The 16015-nt window shown below is 33.7% G+C and overlaps 1 long non-coding RNA gene across 4 annotated transcripts in view; it reads left to right on the top strand.

Moving 5' to 3' along the window:
- Positions 1-7005: 7005 nt before the first annotated feature.
- LOC143255736 (uncharacterized) overlaps positions 7006-16015 on the top strand; it is a 59911-nt gene continuing 50901 nt past the window's right edge. For 3 of the 4 annotated variants that reach the window (XR_013030809.1, XR_013030808.1, XR_013030807.1), the window contains exons 1-2: positions 7006-7835; positions 8265-8537. This is a non-coding gene — a long non-coding RNA (uncharacterized LOC143255736). The remainder of the gene's footprint in view (positions 7836-8264; positions 8538-16015) is intronic. The other variant, XR_013030810.1, reaches the window with a different exon arrangement.

Genomic DNA, 16015 nt, shown 5'->3' with positions numbered 1-16015 from the left:
GTTTGTATTCAATGTCCGGTGCATCATGTTGCATTGTCCAACAGTAGTCAGCAAGTATTGACGGATTCCAGTTGCCCTGATATCGTTTTTCCATTGGAGCAAAACTGAATATTTCGATGAAACGGTACGTGATGGGCAAATTTGGATGATATTTTTGTGATCAGCAGCCAAAAATCTATAAGGAACACCCAACAGTGTTCAAGAAGCAAAAACTTTGTTGTGCAGTGTAATTTGACATTCTTTAACTTCTGATACGTGATAAGACTTGGCTCTACATCAAGTATAGAGAAACTGTCTGAACAAAGCGTTGGTCTGTTTTAAAAAAGAATGTACCACTCTTTCATACGAAACAGGCTTGTATGTGTGTTTTGACGAATAAATGTTTAAAACAACTTATTCGGACCAGAATAACTCGTACATGTTTATTCGACCATCTACTTTCTCTGTTACTTCTCGGGCATTTACTCAGTAACTACTCTATGCACAAAGCCAATAAGATCAATACAGTATGCAAGCATTTTGGATAAGATTCTATTTCACGTGCAAAGGAAATACACAATTTCTGAACACGTATTGAACGTGAGATTTAGAAATTAGACCGGCAATATGGGTGATAAAGGGCTATACACCCCTTGTTTATGGTAGAAAATTTTCAAATTGGCTGTCATTTTACATTAAACTATGTGTATCTATATCTTTATACACACACACACATATTTAAAATAACAGTAATTTTCAATGTAATTCACACTATAATTTTGACGACCACGCTATTATTTATGCGCCCTATAAAGTTCATTAAAAATTTACAAATTAAGTAGTACTTAAAAATCCAAACTACAGAGAGCTAAACTAACATAGTATTTAGTATTTTCATTTTGTTCACCGTTTAATGCAGTGTTTCCCAAAGTAGGAGCCACGGCCTCCATGAGGGCCATGAAGTCTTTTTAGAGTGGCCGCCAAAAATTGGGTCGTAAACAAAGCTGCTTAATTAATTTTAATTCTAAGCAAACAATAAGCCGATAGATGGTAAATTGAATTTATTAAATGGTACATAATGTCGATAGGAAATTTTGTTGTTTTTACTATGGCACTATTTTTCATTTCAACATTCTAAAATTATGGGCTTGAGGCTTCACACTTTGTTATTTACATCAAGAGAGTTTCAGACTGAAACAGTTTGGGAACCACTACTTTAAAATCATACATGAGCTAAATGGCAAGGTCATAGATTCCATGTTTAAGAAATAAGTGTCTATAGTTCACAATTGTAGATTAAAGACAACCTGTCACAAACGCCGTTGCATACAAGACTACTCTTCACTAAATAGCAATATTTATTGTTATTTATAATAAACTTATAGCTGACAGTGTGGTGCGTGTTCAGCAGTATATTGCGGTTCGAACCTTTGGCCTGCACATTCACAGCCTGACTTTGTCAAAAAGGAAATAGATCGCATAATAAAAATTCGTGCTGTACTAAATTCACTTCAAATCAAAATCCACATTAACAGAATTAATATGAGTTATAGTTTCAACCGTGTTCCGTTTGAACTTTACAGGAAAAAGATATTATAGGTGGCATGGACAACTTCTTTTTAATAAGGTTTACTTGAGTAGCTGTTAAAAAAACAACATTCAGTTGTATTTTAAACAAAACTAAACGAATCTTCGTACGAGCGCGGGGTTGTCTAATGGCATTATTCTATCTGAATATTTGAGAACTTATGTTTCGCTACCCGTTTGCACAAAAACATGTTTTGCATTTTAGAGCCGTGGATGCATTATAAGAGTGACGGTCAAATCTCACTTCTTAATCAGACAAGGGTAATATAAGAAGTGGCAGTTGGGGCTGTTGACGAGCTCCCTTCTCTCTACAATCTATCATTTCAATATTATGACGGCTATGCGCAGTTAGTCCTTGTGTAGCTTTATGCGCAATTCTGAAACAATCAAGTGTATGCGTGATAAACACTTAATATTAGTATAACTGAATACGTGGTATTTATCCTGTTATAGTTAATATAAAATTTATTATCCCAGTCCTGTTTATGTAAAAAATAACAAAATAGTTTTTGTTCGAATATACATCTTTATATAAATAAATATTCATATACGATATCAAAACCTAGAAAAAAAGGCCATTGAAAATACCTAATGAAAATAAATGTTTAAAGCTGAAACGTGTACACACGTGAAACCAAAAAGTTTAGTTTTTAGAAGAGTTAGCAAACAGGCGTTTATTGAAATGGACTTTAAAAGTACGAATTAAAACTATTTCAGATATTAGTTCAAACGTTGTAATAACAATACACGTATACGTACAACAGGAAACGCTTACAAAACCCACAACAGATGAAAATCAACTCGAGATACGCTATTTGAATGTTTGATTGAAATCAGTCATAAAACTATACAATGGACTATGCGTGCTCTGCCCACCACGAGTATCGAAACCAAATTTATATAGTTCTAAGTGCGTAGATATACTGCAGTGCCACTTGGGGGTTGCTGTTTGAAACAATTCTGATAGCACCATATTTATAAGATATTTTTGGAACTACGGGACATTACCAATTTCCTGGCGATATGTTTACATAATATATATCTTCATGTTTGCCAAAGACACTGAGTGATATTATCTGTGGCGCCAGAAAAAACTGTTCGATATTTACCATACTGTAATGGTTTTACTAGGAGAACTGATAATGTAGCATTTATGCATATGGTTTGAGTTTGCTCTTATACCAATCTATAAATAGTACCTATGCCTTGTCTTGTGTTTTTCTTCACGTTAACAAAAGAATTTTCCTCGTGTTTTGATTTTATTTTTTTCACATTTTAACACTATATATCAAAACATTAAATGCTGTAACCGGATTTACCTCGCAATTTCAAAATTTAATAGAAATAATTTATAATACGCACTTCCATAATTTGTTCTTGCTTCTTTTCGCAAAATACATAAAATATTTGGATGTGATACAATGATTAATATTTATTAATAAAATTCTACAAATACAACTTTTTCTTTTGTTTTTCAAGAAAATATTGAAAATGTTCACGTTACTAATAGATAAACAGCTAGATGGAGGGTTCCAAAGAAATAAAATTGTGTTATAGGCATTCATAAAATAAAAAGAAGAAAAAAGTAACCTACCGTTTGTTTATTTTTAATTAACGATTCAATATTTCTCAGTATTGGTAGCTGTTCTTCAATTGTGATTAATTCCTGATATGATAAGATATGTATTTAAGAGTGTGAACGTTTGTAATAAATAAAGCATCTTGGCTTAGAAATGACTTTCATTCTGTAAAAAAACAAATTCTGAAATTTGCTAAAGCATGTAGGTTGAATTATCAATGACAGTCAATATATTAAAATCAGATTTAGCAGTTTAAAAGTACACGTAGGCTTAATTATGAAAAACTATCATTCTATAAAAATTAAAAAATTTGCAGTTTAAAAGAGAAAGTAGCCTTAATTTTACGTACGTAAACCTTCACTGTACTAGAAGTAAAGGAAACACTATCCTTTCAGTTCTTTTCACACAACGCGTTTCCATACTTAACGAAATATCAAAGAATGTTTGATATCTTCTCCAATATAATATATCAGTGAGAATACTTTATATTAATAAAAAAATGTTTTAAATCGATGTTCAATTTGAGCATTGAATATTAAATTCTCAAATTTCCGAAGATTCAGAGAAGGTATCCTACACTCATATAATTTACCTAATGACCTTACAAATGATATATGTAGGTATTGAAATAGTTATTGCTTACCCATCTCCACAAAAAAAATAAAAACAAAAGACAATAGCTGTTTAATATTCCTCATATCCCCTTTTTTTTGTCAATTTCGAGGACTGAAGAAGTTTCAAAATGTCGTCAGATTTTCTGATTTAGATAGCTGTTACCAATTTAACCTTCACTCACTTCAAGGCTTAACTAGCTTAAGCCTGTTGTACGGTAGCCATTTCAAACTAAGGCTAACTCCGCATTATCGCAAAAATGTTTATTTTCAAACAAGTAAATCTCTCCACATGGGAAAACAAAGGTAGAGATACTGATTCGGAATGCGATAATCTCGAGCAAACATTGCACGTAAATATCCACGTTGCCCAGAGGTCATTACGGAAATAGCTTCGCGAGTCACATTAGCTAATTTGATGATGAGACGTTGCACGTACAGCACACAAATCGTTGGCAGATAGTTAAACACATGTTCATTACGCGATAAAAACAAAAAAAAACGCTTCATCGAATGGTAATTGTCGAGAGAAGTTTATAGACAAGTATAGGACTCCATCTTATATGATTCATGTTATTTGTGTTCCATTGATTTCTTTTCTGGCGCGTCTGGCATGGTCAGGTGGGTTAAGGCGTTCGACTCGTAATCTGAGGGTCACGGATTCGAATGCTGGTCGAACCAAACATGCTCGCCCTTTTAGCCGTGGGCTCGTTATAATGTGACGGTCAATCCCACTATTCGTCGATAAAAGAGTAGCCCAAGAGGTGGTGGTGGGTGGTGATGATTAGGTTCCTTCCCTCTGGTCTTATACTGCTAAATTAGGGACGGCTAGCACAGATAGCTCTCGAGCAGCTTCGCGCGAAATTTAAAACAAACAAACATTTCTTTTCTGGCACACTTCCATTTTTATGTGTTTTTTTTAACAAAAGTTTGTATTTTGCACGTCGGTACAGTGTACTCAGTATTTACTCCCAAGCGGTACTATATGTTTTAACAAAGAAAAATGTATATCATATTGTTTGTTACGTATTATAATTTACCTTGTACTAGTCTTGGATTTATTAAGATATGTACGTTACGAATCACGATTTCAAACAGCCGGAAATTTTAATTTTAATTTACTTTAATATACAAAATATACTTTAATATACAAAAAATAAAACAAAAACAATTTATAATAACAATTATTACATATAACAATTTAAAATCGAAAAAAAATTACAAACTCACAAACAATATTAAGTCTTCTATCTGGTCTGGAACCGAATATTTTATCGACGGTCCAGGTCCAGGATGAGCAAATAAATTCTGAGTTGATACTGTTACACTTCGTTTAAGCTAGCCAGCTGTCTACTCGTATTCTTGGCTGGCCTCATTCCACTTACAAGATGACCTTTTTATCGACGAAGATATTTAATATCCTTGTAGAAATACTAACGTTTGAAGGCAATTCACTTAGTTTAAACGGTTTGTAATGTACGAAATCGATAAATGTTACTGGTCAAATATCTTTACTTTTCCGATTAATAAGCGTTTATCACAATTATAGCTTCCAAGGTTTATAGTGTACTGACTGTAACAGCCTAACAATATCAAACTGTCTCCACGCGCGTTGCAATGGCTACCTTTTACACTCATTAGGCAAGTTTCTCGAAAATTCAGCTGACAATTACTGGTATTTTACATACACACATAGTGTATTATTGATTCTGACGCTCGAGAATCTTTTACAAATTTAGAAAATAGGTGGGATTTTCTCAATACACATTTAACAATATAAGCTACATACATTTCTAAATACATGATAATTTGAAATAAACATAGGTATTAAAATAAATATATAATATTGAATTCATCACATGCTAATTTACTAACAAAATAATGAACATGCCTCTGACACTTTCATATTTTTATGCGCAATTATACTTTTTGATTGTCAGTTCAATACATCCAAACAGTCTGACATATTAAGAATGAAGATTTCTACACGCCTTCCAATTTTTCACACTTGCAGAATAAAAATTTAATCATAACAATATTTTTACTCTAGTATTTAAAATGTGAAATTCGTCATACGTTTAAGTGAAATTTGTAATTTAAATGAAAATAGTAATTGATGGAAATAAAATATAAATGGAAAAATTATTGATCAGTGACAGCTTTCAGCATATTACAAGATAGTTCAAGAAGTCACGTGACTGTTCTTTTATTTTTTTCATTAAACAAAGAAAAAAGAAAAGTAAAACTTATTGTTATTAACGCTTTCTGCCGTATATTACAAATTTAGAATACCTACAGAATAAAAAATATAGCATAAAATGAATATATGTATGTATATTAATGGACATATTATTCAGAAAATGGTTGTTTTGGATAAGAGCTACAGCTAAAATTAAAACATACAACTGTTGTTCATTTTCGTCCCTTTGTTAGCTTTGTTCGTCCTTAAGATTTTTGATAGTTATGTCCAAACCAAGCGAGCTTACAAAAAGTGATAGTATTTCGACTTTATTGAATAAACCACAGGATGTATCGAGGAAATCGTATCTGTTTTAAACCTATAGTATGTTTCGTTTTCATGAAGTATCTTTCTCCGTGTTTCCGCGCACGTTTTTAAGCAAAAACTCAAGGATAGGAAGGAGTACGCAAGCTATCACATTATATATCATGCTTTGATATAGAAATATTTTTACTATTAAAAATGTAATGTTTTTTTTTTAATGCAGAGTGAGTTCGTTATAAGCGACTAAGAATAATGTTCTTCTGGGTAAAGCTCTTTGGTCAAGGGTCCAAAACAAAGGTTCTTCCACTCTGTGAAGGGTTCTGCTTAAAAGTAAAAAAATAAAACCCGATTATGTGAATCTCTTTTCGTAATGTTGAAGCTTTTGGTTACATGAACAAGGTCCCTTACGTGTAACTTATTGGACACGAGCCATAAACATGGTTCTTATTCTTTGTAGGACTCTATGAACGTAGGTGAAGAGCAAACTTTTTCATCTAATGAAAAAATATTTGTATTTAGGTTAAACACAACCTTCAATATCAATGAGTTTAATCTCTTAAAAATAAGTTTTTCTATATATGTTGATACTTCTTGACATATGTTAAGAAGGAGATCCCTATTTCAGGCAAAAATTTTTCTTGAGGCAGTCAAATAAATATTGCAAAACGTTTCAATGTAGGTTTCTTGTTCTCTTAAAACGTATCTCTGGTTAACTGAAGGAAGCTATATGATGTGATTTATAAACATACTTAGCGGCTGTCGCGTGATGTGAACAACAATTACAACTGCTAACCTCTACTCATTGGTGAAATGGGTGTCGGTGTGTGTGTATGAGGAGGGGAATCATAAGACATATATAATGTTACCCATTCCATTATTTTCTATACATTCACAGGAAAGGGGAAAATTCCGGCGGAGTACTACTATTACTTTTATTATAAACGGCACATGAAAGGGTAATAAAGCACTTTCTTTCTAAGCCTTAAGGTAACAGTGCAGGATGTTCTGTATCTTGTATGACCACACTCCTTCACAACAGTATTTTTTGCGTGAACTGTAAGAGAGAAAAATAATAAGAAGGAAAGAAAATCCACTCCGCCACAGACCCCCCCCCAGAGTATCATTACTTAAGTTCGTCTACGACTTACATAGTCTGAGTCTTTCGTACTAATATGGTGGAGGATCGTGAGCACAGTTCCCTCACTCATGTAGATATTTATAGAACATCAAATAGCCAAAAGCAGCCACAATGATGTCTCTTCTTTCTTCCAGAGTCCTTATAAGGACAGGGCTCAAACAGAAAGACTACGATGCGGAAAATTTCTACATTTTCGTTACTACCAACGATTATTAGCGTTGCTCGAGTCTCTTAAACATAACGTGAAAGTTGCCTGACTTCAACATTCAGTTGGCATTTGTCCTGGCTGATGATCACATAGTAGCCAATCATAAAATTTGAATTGACTGGACGAAAGAATCATAGGAAATCATCATAATGTCTGATTTAAGCCTAACAGATCAAAATGAAATGTGCTTTAGAAGGAAAGTTTTCAAATAGGAAACCTTTTATGTATGGTGAGTTTTACGTAAATATGGCAAACTAGATTCAAGATATTTTACCTTTTGTGAATGTTTAAGCCTTATTTTTATTCATAAAATCTGTTTAATTGAAAAATATCTGACAAAGCGAGAAGTATCAATTTTCATAATATTATTTAATTTAACAATGATTTGTTATTTAAAACAGACCAAATATTATACGTAAATCATGTTTATATATTCATTAGTACGTAAAGCCGATTAAATATAATTATTTTTTTTGTAATAAATACTTGAAAACATCGGTACTTGATATAACTCCATATTTACGGAACTGAGTAGAAACAAGACATTTGTACGTTTCACAAATACATCATTTATACTCAGCCATGGTTTCGCCAGTACAGTCATTTCTTGTTTTTTCTCAATTCTGTAATATAATTTACTTTTATATTTAATTGCTAGCTAGTTAAATCCACATAGCGTCTACTTATCAATCGCGCCAGACACAGGAACGTTACTGTGATGACAAACATCCGGAGTCGAAATATTTCTGTCTGAAGCTCTTTCATACACGTAACATGATCACTTTCCGAACACTTAGCTTTGTACAGACGACCATTCTCACAACGGTGAACCATTTCAACGGAGGAACACTTGAAGCACAATTTACAACTCAATGCGACAAGAAATGTAGAAACTTCACGATCTCTCCTATTTCGCCTCTCCTGCAAAAAGGTAGGTTTGGTTCCATATGTTTCAACGTTCTACCAGATTAACCGAGCTTTAGAGAAATTTGATCTTTACATGTTGGCCTATAAGTCACCAACGAACTCCCGAAGAAACAATTCATAAAATTACTTTTGAGAAGAAAAGAAAAAGAAAAGCACTTCTAATTATTACTTCAGACACTTTTCAGGTTCATAATTCAAGTTATACTGTTTGTAATGATGAGTCATTATGGAGTTCATTTTTATCTTACACAGCAAATAATACTGATATGTATAGGATGTGTGATATAATTCAGTTACTTAGTTTTTTGTTGTTTCTTTCATATTCGTTCCCACCAAAATCAGAGCTTTCAAAAGTTTACGCTTTAGCATATTGCAAGAACATATTTATGTTAAACATGATTATTTTACGAAATTTAGTGTGAAAGTAAAAATAATTTATTACAGACGTTCTTCTAGGTGTTCAATCTCATTATCTGGTTTTGTCGGCTTGCAGTAAACATAGAAATTTTGAGATTTAATGTTATTTAGTATACCGCTAACGTATGAACTGAAACTTATAAGTAAATAATTAGATTATTTTGTACTGAGATATGGAGGACCCTTTGAGTGATTAAATTAAATATTGTGAACTGCTTTGTAATACAAAAGTTTTTCTAAGCATTCGAGACTGTGACGTTCCAGTCTGTCAGAGCGTGCAATCTTAGAGCACTGTATGATTAACAACGTCGTAGTTTTAATTGTTTAAAAACCGCTTTAACGATATTTACTAAATTAAATTCCTTGTTTTAGTTGGAAGTCATGTTATATGACAATACAGCTAACTTTGTAATCAAACAAAATAAAAAAATACTTCCAGAAACTGGTTTGAATGTTGTGCAAAGCTACACGATAGCTACCTACAATAGCAGTCCCTAATTTAGCAGTGTAAGACTAGAAGAAAAGCAACTACAGTAGTCATAACCGCAAGCTCTTGGGCTACTCTTTCACCAATTAATAGCGGGATTGACAGTCACATGAGACCGCCTCCACGGCTGAAATGGCGTCAATGTTTAGTGCGGGGGATTCGAACCCGCAACCCTCAGCTTAGGAGTCGAATGCCTTAATCACCTAGCAATGCCAGGCCTTCAGAAACTGATCTACTATAAAGTAAAAAGTGCTGAGTACGAAACACAAATACAGTGATAAATAACAAACAAGTCTAGTTTTAACACTTAAAAAGCTTCGTTATATCAGTAACAACTATCAGATACAAGCAGAGGAACAATATTAAATGACAACAGCCAGCAAACAAATTAACTGCAGACAGAGAAGTCAGATGTGGTTACCACAACCACCGACCTCACGATGTGACGGAATTACTAACATACATGTATTTTAATATCGCTGTTTGTTTAAGTTGAATTTAAATATTTAGGTATGTACATAATTTATATTGTTAAATCTATATTGCGAAATTCCAGCCTATTCAATAAAATTGTAGAAGATTCTCGACTGTAAGAATCAACAATATATGCATGTACGTAAACACTTGTGTATCGTCTATATTATTGCATAAATTGAGGTTTGTAGAAACTCTCCTCACGCCTATAAATATAATTAACGCGACATGCCAAGAGACAGTATATATTATTGGTTTACTATAGTTGGTATACTATAAACTTCGGAACCTATAACTGTGATTAACACTTATTAATCGATAACTTTAGTTATTTGACCAGGAACGTTTATAAATTTCAAATATTACAAATCATTTAACTTCAGCTGATTCATATAGGACATTAGTAGCTTTACGAAGACATTATATAACCTCAGAGTCGAAACTCCACGTGTGATAAGCGACGAATAAATAACCTAGAGCTAGCTATCTCTCTGTTAAGTGTATCGTACCTACATCAACTCGAAATTAACTCGCACATCGTAAACTCTCGATAACGTAACAAGGAAGTTCCAGATCAGAAAGAAAACCTGATATTGTGTGTAAGAACTTTGTACATAGATTAGTATTTGTTGTTGTTTGTTATTACGCACAAAGCCACACAAAGTGCTATAAGTGCTCTGCTCACCACGGGTATCGAAACACGGTTTCTAGCAGTATGAGTCCGCAGACATACCACTGTGCCACTGAAGGGGTGTCACTATTTGTAATAACCGTTTTGTAGCTTGTAGTGTTGTTTGTATATCAAAATATTTTTTTATATTAAAAAGGGAACTGTTTGTATCAATCTTGTTGGCAAGTATTATAAAATGGATACATATCGACATTTATTTAACTTGTAAATCTAAATTACAAGTTAATCAGTTTTAGACTATTTGAAATTGCAATAATTAATAACGAGGATAAACCACTTTTAATCGGAGAAGATGGCTATATCCACAAGATTCAAAATCACGTAAGCAAGCCAACTGCAGTCAGAGAATCCAGATGTATCTACCACTACAGCCAAAATCAAGAGAACAAAATAGCTGTAATCAGAGAAGACGGATGTAGCTACAACAGCCAAACCAGCCATAATCAGAGAAGACAAAGTCACCTACAATAACCAAAATTACACAAACTGCAATTAACAGCCAACATAACGAAAATAAGTCAGCTACAAAAATAAAAATTATGAAAAAATTCAGAAGAGTCAAAGTAATGAAAAAAATGACAACATCCAAAATCATGAAAAATATTCCAAATTTAACTAAAAGAGTCAATGATTTCCAGCTAAAGTATTCAGTCAAAGTAACTGTAATTAGAAAACTGTTACATGTGATTAATAAAAAAGCCCCCCCCCGTGGCACAGCGGTACATCTGCGGAATTATACCGCTGGAAACCAGGTTTCGATACCCATGGTAGACAGAGCACATATATCCTATTATGTAGCTTTGTGCTTAATTCGAAACAAACAAATTTAATTTAAAAATGCGCAATTATCACAGAAGTCAAAATACAAATGAGAGAGAAAACAAAACTTTGAACGTGGCACTTTTCTTAGGATAGCGATGGACGACTCAACATAACTACACTGGCAACAGTCTGTCTCACCGACAAAAGAATGGCTGTTCAAACTGTACGCATTACACTCCTTTCCGAGCCCCCTGCTTCCTTACTTCCCATATGTATTTCCACCTGTATGGAATGTAAAGAAGTACGGCGTCCTGGAGGAGCTTTTCAACGGGAGTTCAGTACGACTTTCACGTTCATGAGCTTTATCGTGCCTTGAACTTGAAAATATTATCTCAGTTCTCACATGTGAAATTGTAGTCATAGCTACAATATTATACTTGTATCACATTGTTCTGTAAGTCATAGCTACAATATTATACTTGTATCACATTGTTTTGCAAGTCATAGCTACAATGTTATACTTGTATCACTATTCTGTAAGTCATAGCTACAATGTTATACTTGTATCACATTGTTCTGTAAGTCATAGCTACAATGTTATACTTGTATCACATTGTTCTGTAAGTCACAGCTACAATATTATACTTGTATCACATTGTTCTGTAAGTCATAGCTACAATGTTATACTTGTATCACTATTCTGTAAGTCATAACTACAATGTTACACTTGTATCACATTGTTCTGTAAGTCATAGCTACAATGTTATACTTGTATCACATTGTTCTGTAAGTCAAGTTAAAAATGGAGATTAAAGAACAGAAGGAAGTTACTGCCTCTTGTTCTTACACAGCTAAATACTTCCCAGAATTCCATCGACTGATTTTCTATTCTGCTGCCATTTACGATTTCGATTTTTTTTTCTGATTATAACAATTTCACAGTATTCTATATTAATTTAAAACACAAAATTTTGTTTGAGACCTAACAAATAAAGAGTTGTCTGTGAAATTTAAGTTTTTGTTTAGCGTCTAAACATATAAGACACTGATTGTTAAACTGTGGTACGTGAACTTGTGATTATGTGTAACTGATGTCCATGGTTTGCATAATAATTAATGTAAAAAATTATGGGTCCGTAATATGTCCAAGCAGAGTTTCGCGCATATAAATATGTATTACTCTTCTCATGTCTCGACTCGCCCTCCGCCTACATAGATTCGTCAATGTTTTCTTCCCTTCAAATTGACAAACACCGAAAATAACATCAAATAATTTTCAATTGTTTCACAAAAAACAAAACAGTCACATAATTTGTGTTAATGGCTAAATGTTAAAAATGTTAATTTCTGTTGCTAGGGTTTTTTTTGTTTTAAATAAGAATCCTGAGTTTGTGCTTCAAAAATGAAAAGTAAACAAACACCAATACACAAACCTGAACATTTTGAGAACCATCTAAAATAAGAGTGTTGTAAATATTACAAAGCAATGTGTTTGATATTCTTGAGCTAGTCTTTTATCAACGAAACATGGTATTGACTGTCACATAATAACGCCCCACGTCTGAAAGAGCGAATATGTTTAGTGTGAAGGGGATTCAAACCCGCGATCCTCAGATTGCGTGTCGAGTGCCCTAACCACCTGGCCATGTCGGGCCTGACTTATACTTTAAAAATTGTGTTTTGATATGTGCGGAAGGCGAGCAGCTGCTTATTGTATAACTTTTGCTTAAACATCAACAAAGTTTATAGTACAAACGTAATATTTACATGTTACTAATACCTCCAAAATAGTTTGTTAGTCTAATAATGAAGTAAGCAAATAAAGAAATGGCGAAATACGATCACAGGGCAACTGTTATTTGTAATGAACAGAAACATAAACAGACATAATGGCTACATAAGTTAGGTTACCCATATCTCTGACATCATCAGCAATTGTCTTCCCTCTTTGAAAGCAGTGAATAATTTTTGTTACATTGATAATCTAGTGTAAAATAATCCTGACCCCAATGATTATTCTTTGGTTTTTCTCTTTAGAAGAGGTCATCGTCCTTCACATGTATTTCGTTTTTCCAACCACCTTTCTTCATTGCCAGGTGTTTTGCAGTTCTTTTCTCCTTGATGTCTGATCTAATCTTATGTTTATATGCTTTACTGATCTTCTCTTGCTCTCCTACTGGCAGCTCTAATACTCTCCTTATTGATTTTGTTCTCTTCACGTGACCGAATCTCCTCAGCCTCGCTTTACTTGCCTTTTCCTCGATTCCACAACTCCCGCCATTTTCTTAGTTTCCTTATTTGTTCTATTTCCTTCCAGCGAAACCCCCCACCAACCATCTCAGCATTCTCATTTCCTTCTAATGAACATTCCTTCTTCTTTTCTCTACATGGTCCAGATGTCGGCTCAGTAGAAAAGAACCAGTTTAATTGTATACTTACGCACTCATACACAATACATTTAATGTTAAAAGTCATTTAGGGATGATCTATGTATAACTGTCTCATCCATTTATTCTTGTTTGAATTATTTTTGTCACTGTCATTCCGAAATCGTCTTATATTTACAAAATATTTTCATTCATTTTTGGTGATTTTTTCCTCTAACTGGAAGTTAATGTGTTCTACACATCTGTGTAACAAAAGTTCATATTATTGATTTTTCTACTCTTTTACTTCATACATAATATAGGGCTTAACTTCCTAAAGACACCAATTGCATAATGTACAAAGCATTGAATATTATATATTTTACAGACACCTAATGCTCATCTATTTTTGGCTGGTAATTTGTTTCCTTTTGTACTTATAATTTTTTAAATTTGGTGATATTTGCGTATGAAAGGTAACTTCAAGAGGTTTTGTTTGTTTGTTTGTTTTTGAATTTCGCGCAAAGTTACACGAGGACTATCTATGCTAGCCGTCCTTAATTTAACAGTGTAAAACTAGAGGGAAGGCAGTTAGTCATCACCACTCACCGCCAAAATCTTGGGCTACTATTTTAGTAAACGAATAGTGAGATTGACCGTAACATTATAACACTCCTAAGGCTGAAAGGGCGAGCATGTTTGGTGTAACGGAAATTCAAACCCGCGACCTTCGGATTACTAGTCGAGTGCCTTAACCACCTGGCCATGCCGGGCCACTTCAAGAGGTAATAATAACATTTTCTACACTAGAACTATGGATTTTTTTTAATACTAGTTATTACGACTAAGCAATGACATAAAGTGGATTTAGGTTTAAACTTGCGTAAGTGATAAAGAAGTTGTAGGGTGATCTGGATTTGAACAAGAAGAAGAAAGATGAACAATTTGGTGGGTTGATCACTTTTTTGTTTGGTATTTTAGTGATGGTTTCTTTTCTTGGTTTGAGACTTGTTGGGAAGGGAATCAAATGAAAATTAGTGGTAAACATATATTTTAAAATAAAATTCTCTGCCATTGTTGATGTTTTAACATGAGTATTTGTATTACGCCTATTCAGTACCTTGACCATCTCTACATATAGAGTCTACCAATTCTATGATAAAGATATTTCACAAAGAACTTATACCATCGTACATTGATTTTTTTTCGTAATGCATATAAAGTAGTATCTTCGGTAGACTTACGAGTCCCGTCATTAAACTGAAAAGCCTCTTGGGTAGTGACGTGTAGCAGACAAAAAAAAAAGGCCCAGCATGGCAAGATTGTTAGCGTGCTCGACTGACAATATGAGGGTCACAGTTCGACCAAACATGCTCGCCCTTTCAGTCGTATTGGCGTTATAACGTGACGGCCAATCCCATTATTCGTTGGTAAAAGAGTCGCTCAAGAGTTGGCGGTGGGTTGTGATGACTAACTACCTTCCCTCTAGTTTTACACTGTTAACTTAAGGACGGCTAGCGTAGATAGTCTTCGTATAGCGAAATTCAAAACAAACAGACAGATCATAAATGCCAAACGTTATGTTTTCACCCCACTGATATGAAGTCAGTAATAGGCTTATTAAGATAAATGCAGAAAAAATAAATAAAAATATAACATCTGCAGCCAGACATGTCTCTTGCCACAGAGATAAGCCTATTGTTCTATCACTCCATCAGGTTTCTGTGCTTAACACTGCAACTTTCCAAAAACGTCAAATAGATTTCAAACTGCAATTATGGAGTAGATTTCAGTATATGGAAACACTAATCGAATTTTCAGATATACTTTGGGGATACCACAGTGAAAAATTGATAATTTTAGAATCTCAGTTAATGTTGGTAAATGATATAATTATGTAAACATGCCCAGTAAATTCACTAAAAATCTGATATTAGTTTAATTAAATTAAATGGAGCTCGTTTAATTGTTTGTTGTTCAGCGAAAAGTTACACAATTGGTTAAATAGATAAATATTTGTTTGTTTATTTTTGAATTTCGCGCAAAGCTACTCGAAGGCTATCTGCGCTAGCCGTCCCTAATTTAGCAGTGTAAGACTAGAGGGTAAACAGCTAGTCATCACCACCCACCGCCAACTCTTGGGCTTCTCTTTAACCAAAGAATAGTGGGATTGAATGTCACATTATAACGCCCCCATGGCTGAAAATGCGAGCATGTTTGGTACGACGGGGATGCAAACCCGTAACCCTCAGATTATGAGTCACACGCCTTAACCCACCTGGTCA

This window comes from Tachypleus tridentatus, chromosome 7 (genome assembly GCF_004210375.1).
Source record: "Tachypleus tridentatus isolate NWPU-2018 chromosome 7, ASM421037v1, whole genome shotgun sequence".
Taxonomy (NCBI): domain Eukaryota; kingdom Metazoa; phylum Arthropoda; class Merostomata; order Xiphosura; family Limulidae; genus Tachypleus; species Tachypleus tridentatus.
Note: the sequence above shows the minus strand (reverse complement) of the source record. Positions and strands in the feature narration are given on the sequence as shown.